The 12,692-nt window shown below is 40.5% G+C and overlaps 1 protein-coding gene across 4 annotated transcripts in view; it reads right to left on the bottom strand.

Annotated features, from left to right (window-relative positions):
* The window catches only part of TRPC4 (transient receptor potential cation channel subfamily C member 4), a 235,662-nt gene that overhangs the window by 76,585 nt on the left and 146,385 nt on the right, over positions 1-12,692 (bottom strand). The gene's annotated exons all lie outside the window — the stretch shown is intronic.

Here is a 12,692-nt window from a genome sequence, read left to right as displayed (position 1 = left end):
TTTAATATTATTTGTCAGACATCAAATTGATGATTGATGATTTCAACTGCCCAATAGAGTGAACCACCAAACAGCAAACTATTAAAACATCTTTAAAATCAGCCAAGGCTTATCTATAATTACAGTGATTGTATTCAATATCCTAAAAACACAATGAATATTGAATACAGCTTAGGAGCTAGTTATGCATGGAAATATAATTATGCATTAGACTTCCCAATGTCTAAGGAAACACATTCACTGGGACAGATTTACAGGTGAGTATACAAACAGTGCAATATAGTCGTAATTAGGTTCTTGCTGCAGTTTTTATAGTAGTGGAGTACAAAACACTTTATATTGTTGTCATAAGCATTAAGCCCTAGACTCTGAGTAGTAAACAACAACTAAAAACCTTACAGCGGTAAACAATTTTTATTATCTTCAGAGATAGACTATAAACTACGTGCCTCTTAGCTTCAGAGATTAAGTTAAACTAGATAATCCAAAGGAGGTACAGTCCCTATTTTAGCATATCTAGTAGATGTGGGTTTTATGCATAACAATCTGAAAATCGCATCAGTGCTTATATTCTGTATTCTATGGGATTATTGTAAGTGGATTCTGTTTTATGTAAACCGAATATTAGTAAGAGCAGTATCACTTGCTTTTTTCTCCCCTTACTAGTATGGAAGATACTCTAGATATTGCAGAGATACTGTTTGGGGTTGGGACATAGGCATCTAGTCTAATGATCAGAGCAGGAGGCAGGCTGCGGGGTTGGAGAAGGCATCTATAGCAGGGAAACAGAAACAAGTGTCAAATCCAGAGTTAGAACTAGGAATCAGAGCCAAGGGTCAAGCCCAGGGTCCAAACCTGAAGTTAAGGGTCAGAAACAGGTTTTCTGGAGCGAGGGAAGGCAGGAGCTAACATAGCTACAGGCATCTAATTTGACCAGCCAACACCCTGCTGCTGGTGGTGGTGGTTCTAAGAGCTAGATCACCTGGTATCCTCAGCCAAAAGTTGGACCAATCAGCCAGCTAAATTGGGGCCCAGGTGTGCTCATTAGACTGTCTGGGGTTAAGCTAGTGGGTATGCAGGTGAGCTGCAGGCCCTTACTACTGTCAGTTCTTTGCTACCAATGGTGATTCCATTCGATAACAAAGAGGGCCTGTCTGCTTCATATATCAAGACATATTATTGCCCAATGATTGTATTTCCACTATTTAGCCACTTTCAAACATTTATACTGCAATTGTGTGTGTGTGTGTGTCGGGGGGGGGGGGGGGGGGTGCAACACAGCAGCCAAAGTATTTACTTAGCTCTTTTTCAGCTCGTATAAATCCCAAACATTCTTCATAATTTGTGACAATGAAGGGTTGTTGCCTGTATTGTTAGCTTTTCTGATCTCTATTGCTGGGCAAAAGGATGAAAGAGGGAAATAATGCTTCTGCTGATTGTCCCTTCCAAGGTTCAATAAACAAAGGTACATAACAGTAACAAGTGAACAAATCAAAACATTATTCTTCAGTCTCAGCAGCATATTTTTATGCCTTTAGAAACCTTTGCATTTTGTACAATTCTTCACTATTTATAACAGGTGCAAAATAGAACTGGTGTTACCGGATATATTTCATAGCATATGGTACATGCAAACCTATGCTACCCACTCAAGCCCCTTTTGGTTCAAATGTCTATTGTGCGTACAGAACTTTACATGCCAGCTTGCCAGGAAGCTCACCAACACCAGATTCTATAGGTCTTTCATCTGATCCCTCTGAGGAATACGAAAAGAAACTCCACCATCTGCTCAGAAAACTCCCTGCTACAGCTTGGTACCAAATCTTCACAAACAGACCCCTAGATGCACGACCAGTAACATTTTATCTGCTACCCAGTAGCCATATACCTGGAAATCTCAGACATCCCATATCTCAGACATTGGCACCCTTACAACAGGATTATCTGGCTATGTTGACTCTCTCCTTAGACCCTATGCTACCAGCACTCCTAGCTACCTTTGAGACACCATTGACTTCCTGAGGAAACTACAGAGCATCAGTAATCTTCCTGAAAATACCATCCTGGCCACTATGGATGTAGAAGCTCTTTACACCAACTTTCCACACAATGATAGACTATTGGCTGCCAAGAACACTATCCCCAATGATGCCACTGCACACCTGGCAGCTGAGCTATGTGATTTTGTCCTCACCCACAACTATTTCTAATTTGGGGACAATTTATAACTTCAAGTTAGTGGCACTGCTATAGGCACTTGCATGGCCTCACAATATGCCAACATTTTTATAGCTGACCTCGTACAATGTTTCCTCAGCTCCCATCCCCTAGCACCTTTCCCCTGCTTATGCTACATTGATGACATCTTCATCATATGGACCCATGGGAAAGAGACCCTTGAAGAATTCCAGTGGAATTTCAACAGCTTCCACCCCACTATCAACCTCAGCCTGGACCAATCCACACAAGAGATCCACTTTCTTGACACTACAGTACAAATAAATGATGATCCCGTATACACCAGCTTATACTGGAAACCTACTGACTGCTTTTCTTACCTACATGCCTCTAGCTTCTCTCCAAGACACACCACATGATCCATTGTCTACAGCCAAGCCCTAAAATAGAACAGGATTTTCTCCAATCCCACAGACAGAGACAAACATCTACAAGATCTTTATCAAGCATTCCTAAAACTTAAAATACCCACCTGGGCAAGTGAAGGAAGAGACTGACAGAGTCAGAAAAGTACCCATAAGTCACCTACTTCAAGACAGGCCCAACATCACTGGTCATCACCTACAGCCCCCAGCTTAAATCCTTCCAGTGCATCATTGACAATCTACAACAAGGGTGGGGATCCTAAAGCCCAACGGCTGAATGCAGCCCCATCTTGCTTTGATTCAGCCCCTAAGGCTTGGGGCTCCCCCCTCCAAGGGTCACATTAGTGAGGGTTTGGTTGTTTCTCACTTATGTGCAGCCCCTGCCTGATTTTTCTGTGGGTCAGCGACCTCTAATCCAAAAATGTTCCCCACCCCTGATCTACAACCTATGTCTTGTCACTCAATCATGGGTTTAAAATTAGCCATTCTTCTACAAAGGAATTCTACTATACAGTTACAGAGAGAGACTTCTGAATTACAAATTTTATACTGTCAACCTGGGCTTGAATAAATGTATAACTGGTTAATGACCTACAAAGCCAATTTCCATTGCTTTTGACATTCAGAATTCTGCATCAAAAGGTATGAATGGGACACATCCAGCCCACTTAATTAGCTTTATTAACATGGGACCCACAATTGACATATATAACAGCCAAAGCAATAACCTATGTTGGATTTTGTTATTTCCACTACAACTCATCTGATGAAGTGGGGTTTATCCACAAAAGCTCATTATCCCATATATTTTTGTTAGTCTCTACGGTGCAACAGGACTACTAATTGTTTTTAGAACTTTACATGGTGATTTCTTAAGGCTGTCAAAACAGACAAACAACAATCTGAAGTAAATCTGAAGTAAACAATCTAAAGTAAATCGGAAGAAGTTCAGTAAGGATAAATGCAAAGTACTCCATTTAGGGTGGAACATTCAATTTCACAGATACAAAATAGGAAGTGACCATCTAGGAAGGAATACAGCAAAAATGGATCTAGGGGTCATAGTGGACCACACGCTAAATATGAGTCAAGAGTAGGAGACTGCTGAAAAAAAAAAGCAAACATTCTGGAATGCATTAACTATAGTTTTGTGAACAAGACACAAGATGTAATTCCTCCACTCTATTTTGCACTGGTTAGGCCTCAACTGGATTATTTCATCCACTTCTGGAAATCACCTTTCAGGAAAGATGTGGAGAAATTGGAGAAGCAACAAAATGATTAAAGGTATAGAAATTATGACCTATGAGGGAAGAAAGATCTGGGTTTGTTTAGTTTGGAAAAGAGAAGACTGAGGGTATGTCTACACTACCCCGCTAGTTCGAACTAGCAGGGTAATGTAGGCATACCGCACTTGCAAATGAAGCCCGGGATTTGAATTTCCCGGGCTTCATTTGCATAAGCCGGGCACCGCCATTTTTAAATCCCGGCTAGCTCGAACCCCGTGCCGCGCGGCTACACGTGGCACGGAGTAGCTGATTCGGATTAGGCTTCCTAATCCAAACTAGCTGTACTCCTCATTCCACGAGTAGAAGCCTAATCCGAACTAGCTATTCTGTGCTGCGTGTAGCCGCGCAGCACGGGGTTCGAACTAGCTGGGATTTAAAAATGGTGGCGCACGGCTTATGCAAATGAAGCCTGGGAAATTCAAATCACGGGCTTCATTTGCAAGTGCGGTATGCCTACATTATCCTCCTAGTTCGAATTAGGAGGGTTGTGTAGACATACCCTGAGAGGGGACATGATGATAGTTTTAATGTACCTAAAAGTGTGTTACAAGGGGGAGGGAGAAAATTATTCTCCTTGGCCTCTGATGATAGGACAAGCAGCAATAGGCTTAAAATACAGCAAGGGAAATACAGTTTGGACATCAGGAAAAAAGATTCCTAACTGTCAGAGTGGGTCAGCACTGAATAAATTGCCTACAGAATGTTATATAATTTCCATCACTGGAGACATTTAAGAGCAGTTTAGGCAGCCATCTGTCAGTAATGATCTAGATGGTGCTTGGTCCTACCAGGAAGGCAGGGGACTGGACTTAATAACCTCTCAAAGTCCTTCCCAGTTCTAGTATTCTGTTATTCTATACTGGGTTAGATCTTACTAATGACAGTGGTCAACATCAGAGCAATGAACGACCTTGAGTGGATTGATAGTGTTGAGGCGACTTCTGATTGGTATCTAAGGGCACATCTACATAGTAGAGCTAACCTGAAATAAGCTACATAAGCTATGCAATTAGTATGGCTCAAGTTAAGTCAAAATAGTTTATTTTGAGATAGAACACTCTTCCCCCAACTTCCCTTACTCCTCATACAATGAGGGTTACAAGAGTCTTAGGGTATGTGTACACTACCCCCCCTAGTTTGAACTGGGGGGGGTAATGTAGTCATACGGAGTTGCAAATGAAGCCCGGGATTTGAATTTCCCGGGCTTCATTTGCATAAAGCCGGCCGGCGCCATTTTTAAATGCCGGCTAGGTCGGACCCCGTGCCGCGCGGCTACACGCGGCATGGACTAGCTAGTTCGGATTAGGCTTCCTATCCGAACTAGCTGTATGCCTCATTGAGCAAGGTGTACAGCTAGTTCTGATTAGGAAGCCTAATCCAAAGTAGCTAGTCCGTTCCGCGTGGGCACGGGGTCCGACCTAGCCGGCATTTAAAAATGGCACCGGCTGGCTTTATGCAAATGAAGCCCGGGAAATTCAAATCCCGGGCTTCATTTGCAACTCCATATGACTACATTACCCCCCTAGTTCGAACTAGGGGGGGTAGTGTAGACATACCCCTAGTAAGTAGTCCTCCAGCTCAACATTATAGACATTATGTCAAAATAACTGTTAGCTGTGTAGATGCAGGCTTTATTATTTCAGAATAACATCAGTTATTCCGAGCTAATGCAGCTGTGTAGACATAGCTTAGGAAGCATAATCACAGATCACAAACCCTGCTCCCCAAAGATTCACATGTAACGTGGCACAGGAAGACTATCCAGACCAGGGTTCTGTGTTATTTCTGGTCTGGGTTCCCTAAAAGCCTGCCTTCCCCCATTAAGATCTCCCACACAGTGGACCAAAGACCTCTGAGGCGAATGGGTAAGGGAAGTGAGAGGGTTTTGGCAATCAGCTGCTGATAAAATAGAAATTGGCTTCTGTAACTGTTGGCCCATAAATGCTTTGAGAGTCTCCTGTGCTCCACAGAAGTTAACTGCACAAATGAAAGGAAATGTCTTCCTCTTCCCCCTTGTGTACATGCAATGTCTTTCCCCAAGGGTGAGGTCTCCTAGGTCACTCTTTTGGAAGCTGGTTCACTAATGAATGTGGTATCTTTGGAGGCAATCTGATGTGGTTGCATGATAAGAATGGTCTGTTTTATGAGATTCCTTGTATTGTAATAACAAGCAGTCCTGTGTTACCTTCGAGACTAACAAATATATTATATCATGAGCTTTTGTGGGTAAAACTCATTTCATGAGATGAGTTGGAATGGAAATTACAGACTCCATGGTATATATAACAGCAAAAGCAGTTACCCATCAATGTTGAACCAGTGTTAATAAAGCTAATTGTGTCAGGTTGCAGGTGTCCCATTCATAGCTTTTGATGTGTAAGTGTGAATATCAAACGTGGGGGAATTGCCTCTGTAGTGAGTTAACCAGTTAATATCTTTGTTCAGGCTCAAACTGATAATGTTGAACTCCTAAATGAATTCTAGATCAGCAGTTTCTTTCTGTAATTGGGTGGTAAAATTCCTTTACTTTATTGTCATCATAGAATCATAGAATAATAGGACTGGAAGGGACCTCGAGAGGTCATCGAGTCCAGCCCCCTGCCCTCAAGGCAGTAATGTTACACTTCTGTACCAGACTGATCTTTCCAGAAAGTACATCATGGTTCGGAAAGTTATGGATATATTTGTTCAGCTGGACTTCATGTGAACATGCAAGTGCTTGCTTTTAGTTCTTAGTAAATAAATATTTTTTTAAAATTTTGGATTCTTAAAGAAATAATCCTCTGCACAATCTTAGCAGCGCAAGGGTAAGAAGCAAGGATCCATTTAAGGATTGAGGGCATATTCTCAGATGGAAAGTACATAGGACACTTTTTCACCTGCAGGGAGACATATGCCTGAGACTGCTGTCATTGCCAGCATGGATGCACAAACTGCTGCTCCATTGAGTTACACAGGATACATTTCTAAGAAAAGTATCAGAGGGGTAGCCGTGTTAGTCTGAATCTGCAAAAGCTGCGAGGAGTCCTGTGGCACCTTATAGACTAACTGAAGTGTAGGAGCATAAGCTTTTGTGGGCAAAGACCCACTTCGTCAAATGCATGTCATCTGACGAAGTGGGTCTTTGCCCACGAAAGCTTATGCTTCTACACTTCAGTTAGTCTATAAGGTGCCACAGAACTCCTCTCCGCTATTTCTAAGAAAAGGCCACTTTAGTAACTCTGAAAGATAGATAGCCACTCTTATTTTAAAGGAAATTTTTCTATTCACTACTTCTGCACTACACTTTTTACTAAGTAACCCATTCCTAATCCTATTCCACACTAAGCACTAAATGTAAAGAGCCCTAACGTGACAAAGCAAAGCACTCAAAAGTCTGGAAATGCCCCAGTTTAGATGGCCCATGCAAGCTTCACCCTGCCCATCCCTCAGACCCCATGTGTCTGATATAATTTTTAATTATATGATCTTGTCGTATGATTCAATCAGGACCTCCGCCTCATTCGGTGCACAAATTAGACGGTAGAGTTACACTGTTGTTCACCAGCTATTTTTAGCCTCATTGGTCACATTTTGGGCCCCATACAGCTAATGCCATGGAATGCTGGACTGAAGAACGCAGGAGATCTCATTCGCTACACACCACTGCCTCATTCACTATCTCAGATTTGGTTTATGCAGTGAGACAACCTCAGCCTCACTTATCGCTCTTCCTGACTAATTCATTACACTCCTCTCCACTATGTTGCCAAATAAGACCATAGTCCCTTACAGCCCAGTTTCATTGAATAATGAACTCTGACTCAGTATCCAAACTGTATCCCCTTGCTGCAGTTTAAGCCCATTGCTTTTTGTCTTATCAGAGGCCGAAGAGAATATTTTTTCTTCTTCCTTGTGACACCCTTTTAGATACTTGAAAACCACTATCATGTCCCCTCTCAGTCTTCTCCTTGCCAAATTAAACAAGACTAATTCTTTCAGTCTTCCCTCTTGGCTCATTTTCTCTAGACTTTTAATCATTCTTGTTGCACTTCTCTGGACCGTCTCCAATTTCTCCACAGCTTTCTTGAAATGTGATACCCAGAACCGGACACAATACTCCAATTGAGGCCTAATCTGTGCAGAATAGAGTGGAAGAATGACTTTTTGTGTTTTGCTCACAACACTCCTGTTAATGCATCCCAGAATCATATTTGCCTTTTTTTTTTGCAACAGTATTACTCTGTTGACTCATATTTAGCTTGTGGCCCACTATGACCCCTAGATCCCTTTCTTCAGTACTCCTTCCTAGAAAGTCACTTCTCATTCTGTATCTGTGAAACTGATTGTTCCTTCCCAACTGGAGTACTTTGCATTTATTCTTATTAAACTTCATCCCATTTACTCAAGCTAGCCTTGTGGCACAATAGCAGCACGTCTGATTCCAGATCAGAAGGCTATGTGTTCAAATCACATTGGGGTCAGGCAGGTGAAAAGTTTGGATCTTACCTATTCTGAAGATAGCTTTAGCCAAACAAATATATATATTCAACTTCATAACTTTTCAACCTATTGACCATGAAAAATGCTCCAACATAACCTGACAGATATAAATGTTTAAAATTCAAAGGATAATTATCTATATTTGTAATTAAAACTGTGCACTGATTTCACAATAGAAGCCATATGTTCACTCAAAACATTTTCAATAAGCTAAATTGCATCCAGATTATCCCTGAGTGAGTTTACTGGTTAAAATAATAACAACATCTTTTTCTAATTCATTAGTTCATTTATCATTTTTGTTCAAGGCATTGAATGTGAACTTTCAATATTTGAAAGCTTAACATGAAAAATAAACTGCATGCAAGAATGGTAGAAATTCTACAGATGTTTAAATCTTATCTTTATTCATGCAGAGTGTATAAGATTGATAGCAAAGAAAGCTCAGTGAAACAACAAGAACATCTACAATTGCTTCATCGATTTTCAGAAGGCATTTGACAGTATATATCAAAAAGTGACTTGGGTGGTGTTGGAGTCGTATGGAGTGGATAGAAGATTGATATTGTTGAAGGATATCAATGATAATGTGGAGGCAGTGGTGAGAATGTGCAGAGAGTGGGGAAGTTGGTTTAGAATGAGTAGAGGTATGAGACAAGGAGATCTGATATCGATGAGTATTTTCATCACACACATAGAGAGAGCAATGGACAAGATCAAGGAAGAGGTAGAAGGGATATCGGTCCACAGGATGAGAACTAACAACTTAAGGTTCGTGGATGATATAGTTATCATTGAGGAAGATGAAGAGAAGTTAGCGAGAATGGTGCAGGTGCTAAAAGAGGCAGGGAAGCGGTATGGACTGATTATGAATATCGATAAAACAAAAACAATGGTATTTGGAGATAAAGAAATAGGAAGGAAGATCAGATTGAATTAGAGAACGTAGAGAAGATCACGTATTTGGGGAGCAATATGATGTATGATCTAGACTGTAAGAAGGAAATGGTGACTAGAACAGAGAAAGCAAGAGCGAGTTTGAAGGCAATGGATATGATCTGGAAAAGTAAAGCGATTAGCTTAGGAATGAAGCTGAGCATCTTGAAAATGTGTGTATTTAGCCGCATGTTGGACGAATGTGAGACATGGGTGATAACAAAAGATTTGAAGAGAAGAATATTGGCATTCGAGAGAAGTTGTTATAGAAAGATCCTGAGAATAGGATGGATGCAGAAAGTCACCAATGAGGAATTATATAGGAAGATACAGACGAAAGAGAACCTACTGCAGAAGGTTATACAATGGAAGTTACAAATATTTGGGCATATCTGCAGAATGAACAACAAGCAAAAAGTTAAGACCTTGGTATTCAGCATAATGGATGGTCCAAATAGGAGAGGCAGATCCCCACAGAGAATGGGTAGATGATATTGTAGACTGGTGTGGAGTTAGTCTACAGAAACTAAGCCACTCCACACTGGACAGGGAAAGATGGAAGGAAATAGTGAGGGAGGCACTGGACCCCAACGGGCGTTGAGCCCATGGTTGTTGATGATGATGATGATGAGATTTACCTCAGACCATTTCTCCATCTTGTCCAGATCATTTTGAATTATGACCTTATCCTACAAAACAGTTGCAAAACCTCCCAGCTCGGTTCACATCCATATGGTAAGAACAGAATGGTGTTTGAATTGAAGACGTGTAGTTTAGTTTTTAAATGGTACGTTTTTTATAACCTAGTCTTTAAGCCAGTGAGCGCAGCTGCTGTCTTTGCAGTTCATAATATTATTTCTTTTTGGACATTCCCCTTTGCTTGCACACTACATATATATGTAACAGAAAATGAAACCAATTTGGGATCCTGTTCTACCCTCTCATATACTGATACAATTCTTAATTTCATGCATCTTAGAACAGAACTGAGATATAGAGCCTGATTTTGCTCAATTTCTTGAGTGTAAATTGGAAGTAAATTTTAGCTGAGGAAAACAGTTGCATTTGTTGGGGTCAAACTCTTTCTTTAAAAAAACTATTTTTATTTTAGTGCAGATTGTACTAAAGCAGAAGGAAATCAAGCCAAGACTGAAAACTGAAGGCCAGTTGTTCGGATGGTGCAAAATCAATTGCTCAATTGGCTTCTACTGGTGTGAACCCCAATGTATGCCCACAGAGAACTTGACCTTTACATGTACTCTGCTTTAACTTACTGTATGCACCATAACATACAGTCTGGTGTGCATTACATATATTACTTTACAAACATCTATAGTGAAATAAAATGATCCTATTATAAGAATTAAGTCTTCCCATGAGATTGGAGAGTGCAGGCAGCATTACATCTACTCAGCAACATGCTGGACTGGACATAGAGATTAGCTGTGACATTAGATATATCTTCTATGTAATATCTAGAAAAGTAAATGTTTGAAGGAGAGGATGGGTTTGGCGCAGTGTGTAAAATGGAGGATTAATATTACACATCCTGAATTGGCCACCTCTTCTGTCTATTAGGCTGCTGATATTCAGGTAGCCAAATCAAAGTCAAATTAATAGGCCTGCTATTGTGCCACTGATGAACACAGCACACACTGTTAACTTCTCTATTTCGAGGGAAACATGTTATAAACAGAAAATAAAAGGCACAGTTAAAGAAGACATGCTTTTGGATGGTCTTCTTTCTTTTTTCTGTCCCTTCACATTACTACCCTGTTTTCATGTCACATCAATGCCTGTAAATGCATCACTATGTGAATGAAAGAGAAGAGATTAGAAATTACAAGCAACATAGAGGAGGAAGTCCTGACCTGGTCACAGTCTGTGTCTCTTATCAGCAAAAGCCAAACTCATCCTGCACTATTACAAAAACCCCTGGCATAAATGTGTATACATTCTCATGAGATGTAAATGGACATTGACTAAAGCCAGCCTTCCTTCCTTATTCTGCACAGACTTTGGCTGACTGGATAGACTTTAATGGACTGATTTCAAATGAACTGAAGCTGTAGCTAACACATGAGTTATTTCTTCTTGTCTTTTATCACCAAAAGGCATGATCTTTGCTTGTCTACAACATGTTTTAAAAATATTATTTTCTCAATACATTGTTAATCTAGGCAGAGTTTTACTATAAAATAAAGAAATTAATGCCGCCAAATTCACATAAACAGGTAGAGAAAGGTGTAAATTGTCCCTCCTCGCACAGAGTCCCAATCAACAGGAGAAAAATTCACTCAGGCAGAGAGCGAAGCTGTAATATAGCCTGAAACTGTTTTCAGTGTTACCATTAGTGCAGTGTTCACTTTTGCCAACTCTCATTGAGAGCTTTACTTGAAGATAAGGTGGATGCTGAATCAGAACATTTCTTTACTACCCAGGGTGATAAGCCTTTTCCAATAAATGTCATTCACTCAGGGGGATTCACTGGCTTTATTCCTCTCAGTCCCTTATGTAGAGGATGCTCTGGACTATTTGTATGGCCAGAGTCTCGTAGTGGACCACCATAGAAAGCAAAAAGAAATGGCATTTGCTGGGATGAATCTGACTCATTATTTATCTTGAATTATGATTTAATAGGGAAAGAATAAAAATATTTTCTGTGAGGCAATAAGAACAACAAATGCCAGATTGTCAGACTGTTATTTATTACTGTAGAGTCCCTGCCTATGATGAGAGGCCCGATTGTGTTATACACTGCTCAGAGACACAGGGAGAGAGTCAAATCTTGCAATCAAATAATAAAGACAAAGGGATGGAGGAGACAAAATGACTTTGCCAAGCTCTTACAGTAAACTAGTGGCAGAGCTAAGACTAGAATTGAAGTTGTGACTGCTAGGCAAGGCCCTGCTAACTGGACTAATTGCATCTCACACGGGAGTCAGGGGGATAAGAGAAATGTATAGATTGAGATTCACAAAGTAATTTAAGTAACAGTTCAGCATCCACACATCCTCTTTTTCACTGGCCTACAAAAGCAGATCTGTATATGGGGAGGAGGGAGCAACCTATTCCATTCTACGGAATAAGGAGACACTATCTAGCCTTGAATGTTGACGCTCTCTATATACTATAAGCAGTGCATATATGCTGTCTCACTAGAACAATAGGGCTCTTCCATCTGTGTCTGGCCCTAAAAGCACTAGGCCATGCAAGAAAAAAAAAAAAAAAGAAAAAGGAACTGTTAGTTTTTTTAAAAGAAAATATCATAACAAATAGGTTTCCAGGTGTCTGGTATTCTACCGGACAGTCTGATTTTTGGGCCCTTGTCCAGTACAAAAATCCAGAAAATAACGAACATGTGAAATGTCTGGTATTTTCT

Source organism: Pelodiscus sinensis, chromosome 1 (assembly GCF_049634645.1).
Source record: "Pelodiscus sinensis isolate JC-2024 chromosome 1, ASM4963464v1, whole genome shotgun sequence".
In the NCBI taxonomy this organism is placed as follows: domain Eukaryota; kingdom Metazoa; phylum Chordata; order Testudines; family Trionychidae; genus Pelodiscus; species Pelodiscus sinensis.
Note: the sequence above shows the minus strand (reverse complement) of the source record. Positions and strands in the feature narration are given on the sequence as shown.